At 45.2% G+C, this 15,844-nt stretch overlaps 1 non-coding gene across 1 annotated transcript; it reads left to right on the plus strand.

Moving 5' to 3' along the window:
- Window positions 1-15,449: 15,449 nt before the first annotated feature.
- On the plus strand, window positions 15,450-15,522 carry TRNAG-ACC (transfer RNA glycine (anticodon ACC)). Its single transcript has one exon. It is a non-coding gene; the product is annotated as a tRNA-Gly (tRNA).
- The last annotated feature ends 322 nt before the right edge of the window (window positions 15,523-15,844 follow it).

The following is a 15,844-nucleotide window of genomic DNA, read 5'->3' on the forward strand; positions in this document are numbered from 1 at the left end:
GGTCACTGATAACAATTATAACTCCAACATTGGGGTCACTTGAAGCAATTTAAACTCCCAAGATTGGAGTCACTGGTATAGATTATAACCCCCAACATTGGGGTCACTAGCAGATATTATAAACCCCAACTTTGGAATCACTGGTAGCAATTATAACCCCCAAAATTGGGGTGACTGGAAACAATTATAACCCCCAACGATGGGGTCACTGGTAGCAATTAAATCTCCCATCATTTGGGGTCGCTGGAAGCAATTATAACCCCTAACATTGGGATCACTGGCAGCAATTATAACTCCCAACTTTGGGGTCACTGGTAGCAATAATAACCTCCAACACTGGGGTCACTGGCACCAATTATGACTCCAATATTGGGGTCACTGGAAGTAGTTATATATACACACACATTGGGGTCACTGGTAGCAATTATAACCCCCAACATTGGGGTCACTGGAAGCAATTATAACCCCCAACATTGGGGTCGCTGGAAGCAATTATAACCCCTAACATTGGGATCACTGGTACCAATTCTAACCCCCAACATTGGGGTCACTGTTAGAAATTAAAACCCCCAACACTGGGGTCACTGGAAGCAATTATAACTCCCAACTTTGTGGTCACTGGTAGCAATAATCACCTCAACATTGAGGTCATTGGCAGCAATTATAACTCCAACATTGGGGTCACTGGATATAATTTTAATCCCCAACATTGGGGTCACTGGAAGCAATTTTAACCCACAATATTGGGGTCACTGGCAGCAATTCTAACCCCCAACATTGGGGTCACTTGAAGCAATTATAACCCCCAACATTGGGGTCACTGGTAGCAATTATAACTCCAACTTTGGGGTCACTGGAAGATATTATAACCCCAACATTGGGGTCATGGTAGCAATTATAACCCCCAACATTGGGGTCACTGGTAGCAACTATAACCCCCAACATAGGGGTCACTGGTAGCAAATAAAACCGCCAACATTGGGGTCACTGATAACAATTATAACTCCAACATTGGGGGCACTGGCTATAATTATAATCCCCAACATTGGGGTCACTTGAAGCAATTTAAACTCCCAAGATTGGAGTCACTGGTAGCAATTATAGCCCCCAACATTGGGGTCACTGGTAGCAATAAAAAACAACCAACATTAGGGTCACTGGCAGATATTATAAACCCCAACTTTGGAATCACTGGTAGCAATTATAACCCCCAAAATTGGGGTGACTAGAAACAATTATAACCCCCAACGATGGGGTCACTGGTAGCAATTAAATCTCCCATCATTTGGGGTCACTGGTAGCAATAATAACCCCCCAACATTGGGGTCAATCATAGCAATTAAAATCCTCAACATTGGAGTCACTGGTAGCAATTATAATCTCCACAATTGGGGTCACCGGTAGTAATTATAACAACCAACATTGGGGTCACTGGAAGCAATTATAACCCCCAACATTGTGGTCACTGGAAGCAATTATAACCCTCAACTTTGGGGTCAATGGCAGCAATTATAACGTCAACATTGGGGTCACCAGTAGCAATTATAACTGCCCCATTGGGGTCACTGGTAGAAATAACCCCCAACTTTGGGGTCAATGGCAGATATTATAACACCCCACATTGGGGTAACTGGTAGAAATTATAACCCCCAACATTGGGGTCACTGGTAGCAATTATAACCCCCAACATTGGGGTCACTGGTACCAATTATAACTCCCAACATTGGGGTCACTGTAAGCAATTATAACCCCCAACATTGGGGTCACTGGTACCAATTATAACCCCCAACATTGGGGTCACTGGTAGTAATTATAACCCTCAACATTGGGGTCACTGGTAGAAATTATAACCCCCAACATTGGGGTCACTGCCACCAATTATAACCCTCAACTTTGGGGTCATTGGTACCAATTATAACTCCCAACATTGGGGTCACTGTAAGCAATTATAACCCCCAACATTGGGGTCACTGGTAGTAATTATAACCCTCAACATTGGGGTCACTGGTAGTAATTATAACCCTCAACATTGGGGTCACTGGTAGCAACTATAACCACCAACATTGGTGTTACACCCCCCCCAGTGATTATACAGACAGATGTTTCTTTCTTATGGGGGGGTAATAAAGTGATATAACATATATTGTATGGTGGGGGGATTGATAGTTCTATTGGCAATCAGAGGTGTGTATAGTGAGGAATGGTCGGGTAATGGAGGATTATTGGCTGGTACTGGATATATAATATATACCAGAAATAAGTGATCCCCCTCCCCCCTCCCAATGATTGTGATATGATAGTAATTGTACCCTCCCCCTAGCAATATAAATCTTAGATTTAATGGGGTACAGGGGGCCCTATAACATCCAAACCTCCAATCCAAATATGATCAATAAATGAAACAACTCATCACCATTCATAACATATTTCACCGCCTCCCCCATCCCCCGCTGATATATTATATATATATATATATATATATATATATATATATATATAATTATTGGGCTGATATATATATATATATATATATATATTAGGGTGATATATATATATAATTATTGAGGTGATTATATATATATATATATATATATATATATATATATATATATATATATATATATATATATATATATTGTGAGGGGTTAGCTCGGCAGCGGGTGTGTGTGACGCAAATGCAAAAAAACAAAAGATCCGGTTTATTTATGCTACATGCAGTGAAACATATAACAGCCAAACAAAAATAAAACATGAAAATAAATCCTGGTCAGCTTGACCTCTAACTACACACTTAGATTCCCTGTCTAACAACTGAGAGCAGCCTTGTGCTGCCCCAGTCCCAGTCCCTGTCTCTGTTGTAGAGGTTTGCCACACAGGCGTTACCTCACCGCACAGAACAGGTGTCACACTCCCCAGTCTATACAACACAAAACTGGTTCCAGGATGGAGCATCTCCCTAAGCATGCTGGGGTTTTTTGTAGAGGTCTTAATGAGCCCACTTACTTCAGCTGGGGTCATTAACTCTTCCCCTCTAGTTGTACAAGTCTGCATAAATCCTGAATCTAGGACACACATATTTCCCATCCTGGATACAACCAGGTGACTTTACCTGCCTGCTGCCACATACCCCCCCCTCTTGTTTCAACCTTGGGGTTGTAACACAAGCAGCCAGACACGCATGTATCCGAGACAAAGCATCCACATTCCCCATTTTAACACCAGGGCGATGCTTAACTGTAAAGTTAAATTCCTGTAGGGCCAGGAACCACCTATTTACCCTTCTATTGGTCTCCTTGTTCTGAGCCATCCACTTTAAAGGAGCGTGATCAGTCACCAGGTCAAAGTGCCTACCTAGCAGATAGTACCGAAGGGAATCTAGAGCCCACTTCACTGCTAAACATTCCTTCTCAATCGTGGAGTAATTTACCTCATGGGACTTCAACTTCCTGCTGAGGTAAATGACTGGGTGCTCTTCCCCGTTCCAGACCTGGGATAACACTGCTCCTAACCCAACGTCTGATGCATCAGTTTGTACAACAAAGTCCTTAGAGAAGTCTGGTGAGTACAACACTGGCTGGCTACATAAGGCTGTTTTTAAGGACTGAAATGCTTCTTCAGCCTCTGGGGACCATTTAACCATAACCGACTCTTTCCCTTTTGTCAGGTTGGTGAGGGGCACAGCCTGAGAAGCAAAATGGGGAATGAAGCGTCGATAATAGCCAGCGATTCCCAGAAAGGCTCGTACCTGTTTCTTGCTGTTGGGACGTGGCCAACTCTGTATGGCCTCGACTTTATTGACTTGGGGTTTTATCACCCCCCTCCCAATAGTGTACCCAAGATATTTGGCCTCCTCCTGTCCAATGGTACACTTCTTTGGATTGGCCGTAAACCGAGCTTCCTGGATAGAGTCTAGGACTGCTTGTACTTTTGGCAAATGTGAGACCCAGTCTGTGCTATGGATAATCACATCATCCAGGTAAGCTGCAGCATATTTCTGATGGGGCCTCAGAATCTTATCCATTTTCCGCTGGAATGTTGCCGGTGCATTCTGTAACCCAAACGGCATTCTCTTATATTGGAATGCCCCATCTGGGGTTACAAACGCAGTTTTCTCCTTGGCCGACTCGGCCAGGGGAATTTGCCAATACCCTTTGGTGAGATCAAGAGTTGTCATATATCGGGCTGTTCCCAGCCGGTCAATCAACTCATCTATACGCGGCATGGGGTAGGTGTCAAATTTTGTAACTTTATTCAATTGTCGAAAATCGTTACAAAACCGCCAGCTCCCATCAGGTTTGGGCACTAGTACGATAGCACTGGACCAGTCACTCTGGGACTCCTCTATCACACCCAATTCCAGCATCCTTTGAACCTCCCCATGTATTGCCTCCCGTCGGGCCTCTGGTATTCTATAAGGTTTTAGTTTTACCCTTTCTCCTGGCGGGGTGATAATGTCATGCTCTACGCCAGATGTTTGTCCCGGCAGCTCAGAGAAAATCTCTTTGTTACGAAGTACAAACTCTTTAACCTCCTGTTGTTGGGCTTTCGATACCTCCGATACCTCAGGAACTAAGCAGTCAGGCTGTGCTTGTGACAAAGTCTCTGCGACTAGGGATTCCCTATCCCTCCAGGCTTTCAGCAGATTGACGTGATAGATCTGCTCCGGCTTTCGCCTTCCTGGCTGTCTAACCCTGTAGTTCACCTCACTAATTTTTTCAATTACTTCGTATGGACCTTGCCATTTGGCCAGAAATTTGCTTTCAACCGTAGGGACTAGCACCAAGACCCTATCCCCCGGGGAAAAAGTACGGGTCTTGGCCCCACGGTTGTACACTCTCTGCTGTGCTAACTGCGCTTGGGTTAAATGTTCCTTTACGATTGGCATTACCTGTGCAATTCTATCTTGCATCAGGGCGACATGCTCAATCACACTCCTGTGAGGAGAACTCTAATTTTCCCGAGTTTCCTTGGCGATATCCAGCAGCCCTCTTGGGTGTCTCCCATAGAGCAACTCGAAGGGTGAGAAACCCGTAGAGGATTGGGGTACCTCCCTAATGGCAAACATCAGATAGGGTATTAGACAGTCCCAATTCTTTCCATCTCTATCCACCACCTTCTTTAACATTTGTTTTAGGGTTTTGTTGAATCTTTCAACCAACCCATCTGTTTGGGGGTGATACACAGATGTACGCAATTGTGTCACTTTGTACAACTTGCATAGTTCTTTCATAACCCTGGACATAAAGGGTGTACCTTAGTCCGTAAGCAGTTCCTTACAAATACCCACACGGCTAAAAACAAGAGATAGCTCTTTGGCTATGGTTTTGGCCGAGGTATTTCGAAGAGGAATTGCTTCCGGATAACGGGTGGCATAGTCCAATATAACCAAAATGTACTGATGCCCCCTAGCGGACTTCATTATCGGACCTACCAAATCCATTGCGATCCTTTCAAAGGGGACCTCAATGATAGGAAGAGGTACCAGCGGGTTACGGAAATGTGGCATAGGTGCCGACTTCTGACACACAGGGCAGGAGGAACAATCATTTTCTGTTTCCTTCATGACCCCAGGCCAATAGAATCTCTGCAGTACCCTCTCTCTGGTTTTCTCTGTCCCCAGATGACCTCCCAGAATGTGCCCATGAGCCAATTCTAACACCAACTTCCTGTAAGGTTTGGGCACTACAAGTTGCTCAATGGTTTCTTCTGCCCTTTGAGCCACTCGATACAGCAGGTCCCTTTCCATAGTGAAGTAAGGATAAGGGCAAGTCTTATCTGGGTTCACTAACTCGCCATCTATTTTCACCACATTTTCCCGTGCCTTTATTAGGGTGGGTTCTTTTAACTGTTCTGTGGCAAAATTTTCCCTGTGAACCTCAAGATCTGAAAACTCCACAGACGGCATGTTTTCTTCTGAGGATGTTGGCTCCTCCCCAGTTTCTCGAGTTTCCCCCGCCAATCCCGACAAGGGAATTTCAGGAGAGTCCTCACCACCCCCAGAGGAATTCTGGTCATCTTCCTGGTTTATAGGGGCACCAGTGAGGGCTCAGGACAATTCCAGAGTTCCCAGAACTTTGGAAAATCCCTTCCCACAATAGCATCATGTGGTAACTGAGACACTAACCCCACCTGATGAGAGAGGTTACCTTTGGGGGGTCTCAAAAAACACTGAAGTTACAGGATACTCTCGGGTGTCCCCATGCACACAAATAACAGCCACCCTGTTCTTCCCAGAGACCTCTGTAGTAACTAATTCAGCTTTTATCAATGTTACCAGGCTACCTGAATCTAGCAACACATCAACATGTCTACCATTAATACACATTTTACATAAATGTCTCTCAGGTCCCCGAATGGCAGTGCATGCAACTGTTGCAAACAGTGACTGACGTCTCTCCCTTATAAAGTCACATTGCATAGGCTCATCCACAACGGGGCAATTGGCTGCAATATGTCCCTCTTGCCGGCAGCGGTAGCAAATAATCTTTTTCGCTGCCTCTTGCAGCCTGGGCTTCCTGGGCTGCTCCCGCCAGACCTTAGGTAGAACTCCCACCCTCTCCACCCTCACCCCTTGGAGTCATCTTACCCGCCACTGGGGATGATCTGGTCTTAGGGTGGAAAGTCCGTGAGTCCCTGGAAGAGGTGGTCAGGTTCTCTGTAGCCAAGTACCTCTCAACCAGATCCACAAGTTTATCGGCATTTTCTGGGTCTCCATGGCTTACCCATTTTTGGATGGCAGTAGGAAGAGCTCTCAGGAAACTATCCATAACAACACGTTCCACAATGTTTGGTGCGGTCAAAATCTCTGGCTGCAGCCACTTCCTGTTCAGGTGAATAAGATCATACATTTGAGATCTGGGGGGTTTTCCAACCTGAAAAGTCCAATTATGCACACGCTGAGCCCGGACGGCCAGGGTGACACCCAGCCACGCCAATATTTCTGTTTTTATTACCACATAGTCTTTTTCTTGGTCAGGCTCTAGGTCATAATAAGCTTTCTGCGATTCCCCAGTTAACAGAGGGGCCACCAGTCCAGCCCACTGCTCCTTAGGCCACTTTTCCCTTTCAGCAGTCCTTTCAAATGTGGTCAAAAACACCTCCGGATCATCCTCTCCAGTCATTTTTGTCAGTAAACGGCTGACACCAAAGGATGCGGTATTATTGTACCCACTTGCTTCATTGGTCTGCGGACGTTGCTGTATTAATGTCTCTATTTTCTATTGAAAATTCTGCTCTTGCTTCTGCAACAGGTCTATAAAGCGGGCTTCAGATTGCTGCTGGGCTTGTTGCTGAGCTTCCAGACTCCGCTGCAAAGTTGCATTTGTCTGCTGCTGATTTGCATTTGCCTGCTGCTGATTTGCATTTGCCTGCTGCTGATTTGCATTTGCCTGCTGCTGATTTGCATTTGCCTGCTGCTGGGCTTGTTGCTGAGCTGCAAGGCTCTTTTGTAAACCCGCATTTGTTTGCTGCTGATTTGCATTTGCTAGAGCCAGCTGTCTCAGTATCTCCTCCATGCTGGCCTTAAAAAAAAAACTGCCAAAATTCTCCACCAACTGTGAGGGGTTAGCTCGGCAGCGGGTGTGTGTGACCCCCTGGATGGGTTCACAACACAAAATCAGGCACAGCAGACAGCGTTGTAGATGCAAAAAAACAAAAGATGCGGTTTATTTATGCTACATGCAGTGAAACATATAACAGCCAAACAAAAATAAAACATGAAAATAAATCCTTGGTCAGCTTGACCTCTAACTACACACTTAGATTCCCTATCTAACAACTGAGTGCAGCCTTGTGCAGCACCAGTCCCTGTCTCTGTTGTAGAGGTTTGCCACACAGGCGTTAACTCACCGCACAGAACAGGTGTCACACTCCCCAGTCTATACAACACAAAACTGGTTCCAGGATGGAGCATCTCCCTAAGCATGTTGGGGTTTTTTGTAGAGGTCTTAATGAGCCCACTTACTTCAGCTGGGCTCATTAACTCTTCCCCTCTAATTGTACAAGTCTGCATAAAGCCTGAATCTAGGACACACATATTTCCCATCCTGGATACAACCAGGTGACTTTACCTGCGTGCTGCCACAATATATATATATATATATATAAATATTAGGGTGATATATATATATATATATATATATAATTATTGGGGTGAAATATATATATACAAATATTAGGATATATATTATTATTGGGGTGATATATATATATATATATATAATTATTGGGGTGAAATATATATATACAAATATTAGGATATATATTATTATTGGGGTGATATATATATATATATATATATATATATATAATTATTACAATGCAGTCACAGAGTGAGGTCAGTTGTTGCCATGGCAACGCAACCCCAGGTGCCTCATTTGCATAAACGGTTAGCACATCCATACAAGGCAGCGGTGGGAGGAGTCAGGTGATGTCATCGGCAGCGGTGGGAGGAGCCAAGTGATGATATCTGGCAGCAGTGTCAGTTGGTCCTCAGACTGCGATAGAGATTGGAGGTAGAAGGACGGAGTTTTGTATTCTCTGCAGTTTTTGCTCATTATTTGATAACAGAATAATGTGTCTGTTTCGGATGATGAACGTTTGTCAGATACGGAACCTTCTGAACACCAACAAAGAAGGAAATATAATTGTCATGCTGGGACTCTGGATGTTCCAGCACCTGAAATTCCCACCAAGCTTCGCTATTGGTTAGTAATATTTATTTATATACATACATACATATACATTATATATATACATTCATACATATACATTTTATATATATATTTTTATATATATATATATATATATATATATTTATATATATATATATATATATATATATATAATCTGTGGGGGGAGGGGGTGAGATGCGGAGTGATATATGTGTGTAATATATTATATATATATATATATATATATATATATATATATATATATATATATATATATATATATATTACACACATATATCACTCCACACCTCACCCCCTCCCCCCACACACACACACACACACACACACACATATATATATATAAATATATATATATAAATAAATAAATATATATATATATATATATATACACTGTATATACTCGAGTATAAGCCGAGCCTCGGATTACTCCAGTCAAGCACTTTTCTGCAGCAGAGAATTACATTTTCTAAACCTACTTTGGGGCCCCGTATCTCGGAGCCACTTGGTACTAGGAGCCCCAAATTTGGTGTGCAGACACAGTGGAACGAGCACTACAACGTGCAACAAAGCTGGGGCTCCTAGCACTAAGTGGCCCCGAGGTACGGGGCCCCAAATTTGGTCAACTGTGTCCATCTGCAGCAATGTCATTTCCAGAGACCCCAAATGTTGGCTGCAGATAGGGGGCTTCTAGGGACCCTTAACTGCCGAGTTTGAAGTTTCGGGGGACCTATTGCTGCAAATGGGCATTGTTCATCTCGGCTTATACTCAAGTCAATACGTTTTCCTAGTTTTTTGTCGTAAAATCAGGTACCTCGGCTTATACTCCAGTATATACAGTGTGTATATATATATATATATATATATATATGTGGGGGGGAGGGGGTGACATGCGTTGTGATATAATATACACACAGTGGGGCTTCAACTAATGATTATTTTCATAAGCAATTAGTTGGCTGATTATAGTTTAGATTAATTAATTAATGACCTTAAAATTTGTGGTGTATAATTTAGTTAATATGTAAAGTTTTTAAAAAAAGGTCATTTTTTTTCTTAAATATCTCTATACAATAATAAATATAATTAACCAACTATATGATTAGAGAGCAAAATCTCCAATCCACTCTGAGAATACCAGATAGAGGAGATATATACTGTATGTACTATTAGAGGACATATATACTGTATGTACTATTAGAGGAGATATATACTGTATGTACTATTAGAGGAGATATATGCTGTGTCCCCATCAAATTCCTCCATCAAATTCCTAGACAGCGGGTGTCCCCATCAGATCCCTCCACAGTGGGTGTCCCCATCAGATCCCTCCACAGTGGGTGTCCCCATCAGATTCCCTCCACAGTGGGTGTCCCCATCAGATTCCTCCACAGCGGGTGTCCACATCAGATCCCTCCACAGCAGGTATTCCCATCAGATCCCTCCACAGCATGTGTCCCCATCAGATTCCTTGTTCTGAAACGAAGGACCTCCAGGGACTGTAGAACCACCATATTGTCCATGGATGGTAAACATAGAACACATCATGTAACATAAGATTCTAATGATGCAGATGACATTCACTTTTATATGTAAAAGAAGAACATTTAAATGTTCACAGATTCTGTCTAACATTAATAAACGATCTGACCATTTTTTCTCTCTTTAGGTGGAAATGATGAATCCCTTAACCTCAGGGAACCGACCATACGAGTTCCATATACCAGCAAGAGCGAGAAAATCGCAACAACCATGGAGGACAAGGAGATTGAAGTCCCTCCATCAAGCATGGAGGGCAAGGAGATTGAAGCCCCTCCATCAAGCATGGAGGGCAAGGAGATTGAAGTCACTCCATCAGTCATGGAGGACAAGAAGATTGAAGTCACTCCATCAAGCATGGAGGACAAGAAGATTGAAGTCACTCCATCAAGCATGGAGGACAAGGAGATTGAAGCCCCTCCATCAAGCATGGAGGGCAAGGAGATTGAAGCCCCTCCATCAAGCATGGAGGGCAAGGAGATTGAAGCCCCTCCATCAAGCATGGAGGGCAAGGAGATTGAAGCCCCTCCATCAAGCATGGAGGGCAAGGAGATTGAAGCCCCTCCATCAAGCATGGAGGGCAAGGAGATTGAAGCCCCTCCATCAAGCATGGAGGGCAAGGAGATTGAAGCCCCTCCATCAAGCATGGAGGGCAAGGAGATTGAAGTCACTCCGTCAGTCACGGAGGACAAGGAGAATGACTCAACGACTTCCATTCACAATCAAATGTCTTGGTGTTCTCCAACACCTAGCAGCACCACAAACCATTGGACATCTCTATCAGTCCCATGTAGTGGTGACATAATGGAGAAGTCATGTAAGCTATCCATGGAAAACTTCACTTTCCATGGAATTCTTGGACAGGGGGCTTCCGGGAAGGTAATGTTAGCCTCCCATCCTGCCACTACTAATAAGCTGGCAGTGAAGTTCATTAAGAAAAGGAAAGTACTCAATGATGCTGTACATAGTATCTTTACAGAGGTTGATGTGCTGCAACAAACCGGAGGAAGTCCATATATTACACATCTGTATGGAGCATTCCAAACAAAGGTAAGTGTCCTTTTATCTTTCCATTTCTTTCATCTTCTGAGAGGAGATCCCACACTGCATTGTGTGCGTATTTCTTCCTCCACCAAAGGGAAATTTTCAATGTCTACAATGTAACCTTTCTCTCTTCTTTTCTCACAGACTTATCTGGCCATTGTACTGGAGCACTTGAATGGCGGGAACCTCCAGGAATTGATCGATGTTGCTCCATTTGATGTCCAAATCTTAAGGTAAGTGTAATGACTGGGACACGCTGCAGTCAGGGGTGGCTGACCACTGAACCTGTCCATCCATACACATATATACTATATATCACTTTGATTTGTAAGGATTTTCAGTTCTAATGCATATTTTTCTTTTTCCATCAGATATCTCACCGCGGAACTTGTGTGCGGCCTGCAGTACCTGCATTCTTCTGGGGTTGTCCACAGAGATATCAAGCCGGAGAACATCTTACTGGACCGCAATGGCTACATCAGAATTGCGGATTTCAGCTTGGCCGCAACGAACGTCTCATCTTCTAGGAGGATTAAAGGATGCGTGGGCACACTAACTTATATGGCCCCAGAGGTAAGATAAAGATTCCTCCATCACCTATGCCAGCATGGCGTCACCTCTATCCTTAGCCTGGATAACCTGACAAGCTTATGCTCATCTTCTCTCTCTATTATGTTTCTACAGGTCTTCCGGCGCCAGGAATACTATTCAATGGCTGACTATTACTCCCTGGGAGTAACAATATACAAGATGGCCACAGGAAAACATCCATTCTACACCGACCAGAAGAGCCCTTATGGGTTGCAGGTGGCGATGAATATCAAGCCGCCTCAATATCCAGAGGACATGGACACTGACCTCAAAGACCTCATTGACCGAGTAAGTAGACAGCATTTCCTTGAACCCGCCATTGAGAACAAATCATGGCAGTTGGAGATTTAATGGAAAGATGACTTTTAGTACATCCCTAAGAACAATGAAAGGGTTAGTTCACAATTTCCAGAAAAACGTCCTATGCAGGTCGGAGTCATCTGTAGATAAACACAAAATGTGTCACTGTGACTAAAGCTAGATAATGCCCTTACTATAGGTGTAGGCCTTTTATGTACCACAAGAAGCCTGACCTGAAAACTCCCAAGACTTTGCTAGGATGTTGCTAAGTAGGGCCCAGACATTACTTATAACCTGCACCATCACAGGAGCGAGCTCAGAGCTCAGACTTCTCATTGTTTCAGTGTTCTAATTGTATTTTCTTTTTCTTTACAGCTCCTCTGTAAAAGCCAAAATCTGCGATCATACCTAGTACAAGACCTCAGGGGGCACCCATTCTTTAAAGGCATCAACTGGAAGGACGTGGAGACAAGAAAGACACGGGCGACACTGGATTCACCATCTGTAAGTATACCAATCAGTGAGGATCCTGAGTAAATCTGGCGGGGAGGGGGGGTATTTCCATGGCCGGAATTATTTTAACAGAATTTTCACATCCTTCTATGATTTTGATATAGACAGATTCTTGTGAAGGATGAGTTAGTGCAATGTAATGCTTCTTATGACCAATAGAGGAGGCTGAATGAGCCTGCTTGGGGTACTTTTCCACACACTGGGTCGTTGGGGTTCACCAAGCTTTGTTACCATCGATCAGGAATATTAATGAATGACTTTTTCTCTTTCCAGATTCTGCTTGAAGTACCGGATAGAATAATAAAAGTGTCTGAATTTCTGTGCACCGAAGAACGGGACAAACCGATAAACCAAGAGGAAGAGGATCACTTCTGGGACTTCAGCTATGTCAGTGAGAGTCTGCAACTACGATCGCTGTCCTTTCCAACATCATCGGAGGACGCCAAGACCAGGCAACAACCGGAATCCACCTCTAGAACATCATCAATGGCAGACCATGAAACTCTACTGAGAGAGTGGCAGCTGTTCTATGAGGCTGAGACTGGACAACAACCAGTGTCCTCTCCAACACCATCATTGGCGGATTACGAAGCTCTAGAGAGAGAGTGGCAGCTGTTCTATGAGGCTGAGACTGGACAACAACCAGTGTCCTCCTCTCCAACACCATCATTGGCGGATTTCAAAGCTCTAGAGAGAGAGTGTCAGCTGTTCGATGAGGCTGAGACTGAGCAACAGCCAGTTTCCTCCTCTCCAACACTATCATTGGCGGTCCACGAAGCTCTAGAGAGAGAGTGGCAGATATACTATGAGGCTGAGACTGGACAACAACCAGTGTCCTCTCCAACGACATCATTGGCGGATTTCGAAGCTCTAGAGAGAGAGTGGCAGCTGTTCTATGAGGCTGAGACTGGACAACAACCAGTGTCCTCCTCTCCAACACCATCATTGGCGGATTTCAAAGCTCTAGAGAGAGAGTGTCAGCTGTTCGATGAGGCTGAGACTGAGCAACAGCCAGTTTCCTCCTCTCCAACACTATCATTGGCGGTCCACGAAGCTCTAGAGAGAGAGTGGCAGATATACTACGAGGCTGAGACTGGGCAACAACCAGTGTCCTACTCTCCAACACCATCATTGGAGGAATACGAAGCTCTAGAGAGAGAGTGTCAGCTGTTCTATGAGGCTGAGACTGGGCAACAACCAGTGTCCTCCTCTCCAACACCATCATTGGAGGAATACGAAGCTCTAGAGAGAGAGTGTCACCTATTTGATGAGGCTGAGACTGGGCAACAACCAGTTTCCTCCTCTTCAACACTATCATTGGCGGTCCACGAAGCTCTAGAGAGGGAGTGGCAGATATACTATGAGGCTGAGACTGGACAACAACCAGTGTCCTCTCCAACGACATCATTGGCGGATTTCGAAGCTCTAGAGAGAGAGTGTCAGCTGTTCTATGAGGCTGAGACTGGGCAACAACCAGTGTCCTCCTCTCCAACACCATCATTGGAGGAATACGAAGCTCTAGAGAGAGAGTGTCACCTATTTGATGAGGCTGAGACTGGGCAACAACCAGTTTCCTCCTCTTCAACACTATCATTGGTGGTCCACGAAGCTCTAGAGAGGGAGTGGCAGATATACTATGAGGCTGAGACTGGGCAACAACCAGTGTCCTCTCCAACGACATCATTGGCGGATTTCGAAGCTCTAGAGAGAGAGTGTCAGCTGCTCTATGAGGCTGAGACTGAACAACAACCCGTGTCCTCCTCTTCAACACTATCATTGGCGGTCCACGAAGCTCTAGAGAGAGAGTGGCAGATATACTATGAAGCTGAGACTGGGCAACAACCAACGTCCTCCTCTTCAATATCATCATTGGTGGACCATGAACGTCTACAGAGAGACCGGTAGCTGCTCTATGAGGTTGGGACAAGGAAACGGGGACCTAGGGGGCCTAGGGGGCTAGGCTTTCTCTCTTTCTTCCTCCATCCCCCTCCAGGGCAGCACACTGGTGTAGTAGGCGGCACAGTGGTATAGTGGGCGGTACAATGGTGTAGTGGGCGGCACAGTGGTGTAGTGGTTAGCACTATCACCTAGCAGCAATAGAGTCGCTGGTTCAATTCCAAACCACGATTCCATCTGCCTGGAGTTTGCATGTTCTCCCTGTGCCAGCGTGGGTTTCCTCCGGGTACTCCGGTTTCCTCCCACACTCCAAAGACATGCTCTTTTTCCTTCTCCCTCCACCCCCCTCTCTCTCTCTCTTTCTCCAAGAGGGTGGAGGGAGAAAGGGAGAGGGGGGATGGAGAAAGAAAGAGGGGGGGTTGGAGGGAGAAGGAAAGAGGGGGGTCTTTCCTTCTCCCTCCAACCCCCTCTCTTTCTTTCTCCATCCCCCCTCTTTCTTTCCCCCATTACCACCCCCCTTTTTCTCTCTCTTTCTCCAAGAGGGTGGAGGGAGAAAGGGAGAGGGGGGATGGAGAAAGAAAGAGGGGGTTGGAGGGAGAAGGAAAGAGGGGGGTCTTTCCTTCTCCCCCCAACCCCCTCTCTTTCTTTCTCCATCCCCCCTCTTTCCCTCCCCCTTCCCCCCCGTCCCCACCCCCCCTTTCATTCTCCATCTCCCCCTCTCTCCCTCCCCGTCTCCCTCCACCCCCCCTCACCCCTCCATCCCCCCTCCTGCTTCTCCCCTACCCCATGGACGTCCAGCATCATCTAGTCCAGCATCATCTAGTCCAGCCATTCTCCACCACACCACATGACCAGACATGGGGGGTGACCTGGATAGTTTCTGTAGTGTAGAGGTCATCACGTTTGCCTACCAGGCGAAAGGTCCCCGGTTCAAATCCGGGCAGAAACACATCACCCCCCAGTGCTGTATAAGGTGGAAGAGGATGTCTGAATTCCGCCCCGCCATGTGTCTTTTCCGGTAATAAGGTTTCAGGCCTGTAAACTCCCCCCCATCTACCAGGCCTGAGAACACCTCGCCCTCCCATCCCCCTCGTTCCTCTTCCCCATCACATTAGGGCGGCACAGTAGTGTAGTGGTTAGCACTCTCGTCTAGCAGTAAGAAGGGTCGCTGGTTTGAATCCCAACCATGACACTACCTGCCTGGAGTTTGCATGTTCTCCCTGTGCCTGCGTGGGTTTCCTCCCACACTACAAAGAAATGCAGGTAGGTTA

This window comes from Lithobates pipiens, unplaced genomic scaffold (genome assembly GCF_037356315.1).
Source record: "Lithobates pipiens isolate NorthernLeopardFrog02 unplaced genomic scaffold, aLitPip1_a1.2 Scaffold_18, whole genome shotgun sequence".
Classification (NCBI taxonomy): Eukaryota; Metazoa; Chordata; class Amphibia; order Anura; family Ranidae; genus Lithobates; species Lithobates pipiens.